The 3,545-nt window shown below is 35.7% G+C and overlaps 1 protein-coding gene across 2 annotated transcripts in view; it reads right to left on the bottom strand.

Moving 5' to 3' along the window:
- si:ch211-214e3.5 (zinc finger protein 518A) overlaps window positions 1–2,564 on the bottom strand; it is a 38,716-nt gene extending 36,152 nt beyond the window's left edge. The window contains exon 1 of one of the 2 annotated variants that reach the window (XM_015060981.1): window positions 1,822–2,564. The gene's annotated coding sequence lies outside the window, so the exon portion shown is untranslated. The remainder of the gene's footprint in view (window positions 1–1,821) is intronic. The other variant, XM_015060979.1, reaches the window with a different exon arrangement.
- Window positions 2,565–3,545: the final 981 nt, after the last annotated feature.

Here is a 3,545-nt window from a genome sequence, read left to right as displayed (position 1 = left end):
TTGTTATGCAAACTGCATTTGAGAGTAGATTTTTCGAGTCCTAAAAGAAACAATATCTTTCCCTGTCGAATCTTCATAGTAAAAATTGCATAAAAAAATCTGATTTCTTTATTGCATTTCTTAAATTTTATCAATGCAATGAAACATAATACATTAATATTGTAACGGAAGGTAAACTTAAAGCACCATTAATAAACATTTAATCATGAATGCTAATTATGTATACACTTAGTCAATTTGATGATAGGCTAATATAAACACTTAAAGCTTGAGTTGTCTTCATTATAAGGCTTTTAGTTTTTTGTGGCTCCAGACAGATTTGTTTTTTTTGTTTTTTAAGTCCAAAATGGCTCTTTCAACATTTTGGGTTGCCGACTCCTGGTATAGAACTAAGAAAAAAAAAGTGTTTCACTGTAAAGATGATTTGCAGTTTGTTTTGTTGCAACCTGAAGGGTGAAATAAACTTCAGTGGAGTCTGAAAACAAAATTTTTGTCCCATGTGTAAAGTAAAAAAAAAAAAAAAGTTAATTTTACATAATACATTGTCTTGAATGGACAATGTTTTGTCCATTTAAGTAATCTATAGGCGTGAGTATTTTTATCAAGTTAAAGTAACATCATGGGGGTCAGGTCAAACTAATGCCTGATGCAAACTTCCCAAGTTTATGTTTTTTCTATGAATGTTAAACCAGGTTAGAAGATGCTGACCAGCAGCGTTTGATCTCTGCTGTAGAGCAGTGGTCTCAAGCTGCATTCCTTGAGACAGAGTCTTAAAACTTTCACATGTCCTACACACTTAAATTAAACAGTAAAACTGTCTCATAAGCATACAGTCAAACTCTGCAGAGCTTTCCTTATAAACCGATATAAGAGCCAGGTGTGCACAGAGGTATCTTAAAGTTGCAGGACCCCGGTCCTTAAGGACTGTGGTTTGACAACACTGCTGTAGAGTCTGCAGGAAAAAAATGTACAGTCAACTCAAGTTCACATTATTGTGAACTGTGTGAACTGTTAGGATGCAACTTCTATATCTTCAGAGGCAAATAAAACATTTTAATATTTTCTATCAAAAATGCAAATCAAATAGAAGCAACATAGTAAACAACTTGTTCAAATATTAGTCAACTTTATAAACAGCAACTTTATAAATATAAAAATGTATGCTTGCTTGTACAGATAAAGACCCTAACTGAATAAGCAAAATGCAATAGTTAATAACAGCGATGAACACTTGAAGTGACCCTTGAGCTTACTTTTGGCTCAAAATGAACAGACTGGACCAGATTCATGTCATGCAATGTGCAACTTATTCTATGTTCCTGCTCAGGTTAAAGCAGTGTGTAATTCAGCAGAATAGTGACAACACCTGAGGTTGCCACAGGTAGGCTACGATCGGCCACACCGTTCTCACAGCAACATTAATTAAGCTCAGCAGGAAAAGTTGTGTCGTCTCAAACCCAGAAGCTCAGTTTGTTCACTTGCGGCTAAATAGAAAATGGACAACAGATACGAAGCTCCATCACTGCGTTATAGCTGGGTATTTCCGTAATGGAGTTCACTTTTCCAAAGGACTTGTTCCTTAGGAACCTAACTTCAGATGAAAGCTGCATCACGGGGAGAACTCCAGGCTGAACCCAGCCAGCCAACAATGCGACCACATTTTATCGCACTGCTCCTGTTTCTACAATGTTCCTGAAACAAGCTGCCACTCTGCGATAATCTGAGACTCTAACGACTTTAATCAGCACTTATGTTACACCTAAATAAAGAACTCACCAAAGCAAGCACATCTAAAGTTCTAGTAAATAAGTTTGTGCTTACTATGAAGTCGAAGGAAGCTCGGGCTGTTTCTCAACAACGTCCAGCATTGTTAAAGAGGGTCAAGCATGAAAGGAACATACAACAAAACATCAGCCTTCCTTCTCTCTTCTCTGAAGAACCACATCGACGGCGGCCATGACAGTCCATCCGGGTACTCCTTTGCTCCTGACACTCATGTAGTCGCGGATGAATATGTATTGACTGTCAAACATTAAATTAGTGCCACGGAGGATATTTTTGTTCCGTCGTAAACACAAAAAGCAACTTTCAGTGGAACGCAACAGCATTAACTTAAACTAAAATACACCCAAACCTTTACAACGTTGTCGCTGCACAATACCTTTCATCCTGTTTCTCTCTGTGTGTGCGTGTGTGTGTATTTGTGTCTGCGTATAGCTGGAGGTAGGAGTAAACAATGGTTAGTAATGGCGGAAACATGATCTTTTCTGTGTTACTGTATGGTCTGCTAATGTATTTATTGACCTGAAGTCATTTTATGAATGTCTTTTTTTCTGCCTAACTCGGATTCACGCACGAGCACACGCGCATCAAAGACAGAGACCCATGGAGAGACGGAGAGTAATGGCGGACGCACTCTGCCAGTCTGTATTGTGTAACTAAGCATGGAAACTGTTTCCGAAGCACATCGGATAGTTTTATGTGTATCTACTCTAACATAACGGTTCTACTACTTATTGTTTTCATCTGTTCAAATAAATTATGTTTTTGTAAGTATTCCAATCTGCATTACATGATGTGATTTGTAAGAGCAGTTACCTCGCGAACAATATTAACAACAATATGGCTCGGGGTTCAAATCAGATCTTATTGAAATTATATTTCATAAAATGAATTGGTAATAATTTAATTCCTGGATCTTAAAAGGAAATAAAACTGCAGCAGTTTTAATGCTGTAGTTAGGAAAAAAACTGTAATCATAAGTGGTGGTATGGGATGATGATGATGATTGTTATTATTTAATTAATTAATTAATTAATTAATTAATTAATATGAGGTACAAGCATTTAATTTCCCTTTGGGATCAATAAAGCATTTTAATGAATTGAATTAAAAACAAACCTTTGCACTCTGACTTATGTACACGTATCAGAAGAGGGAAAATCAAATTTGGCACCAGAATCATAACAATTCCACACTTAACATGTATTTCTGAAATATGTTTGTTCTTGGAGGTTTTTGAATAATTTTTTCATTGCTGAAATGTTCTTCGTTGCTAAGGTAGTAATTTAATTTAAATAATCCAGTTACCTAAAGTTGATCTATAACATATCATTTTGTGGGGTATGTCCTTTCTGGACCGATGAGACAATCATAAATATAATCACACCAAGATCAGTTTAGATACTTCTATTATCAATAAACAAAATTTTATGTTTTTTGGCTAAATGTAAATCACAACAAAATATTTCCTTTCACCATTAAATAAATTGTATAAATCAAATTAAATCAAAGTTTTAAACTTCTGAAACAAAAAACAGCACAATTTGATCAAGGTATCAAGCTCTAGAATCGAAAACAAATCTAAAGAAGTGTGGTATCAAGTACACATTCTTAAACTAGCAGGCATTTATCCAAATGTGGACTCAACATGTGATGGGTGTAGTGCACCTGCTTCATTAATTCACTTGTTTTGGTATTGGCCCTCTCTTTCTAATTTCTGGAATGCAGTCTTCTGTAACCCTGACCCAGGCTGATGCTTTGCA

This window comes from Poecilia latipinna, unplaced genomic scaffold, assembly GCF_001443285.1.
Source record: "Poecilia latipinna isolate Pla-1442-1.1 unplaced genomic scaffold, P_latipinna-1.0 Scaffold1762, whole genome shotgun sequence".
NCBI lineage: Eukaryota > Metazoa > Chordata > Actinopteri > Cyprinodontiformes > Poeciliidae > Poecilia > Poecilia latipinna.
The sequence above is the reverse complement of the archived record's forward strand: the minus strand, read 5'-3'. Positions and strand labels throughout refer to the sequence as shown.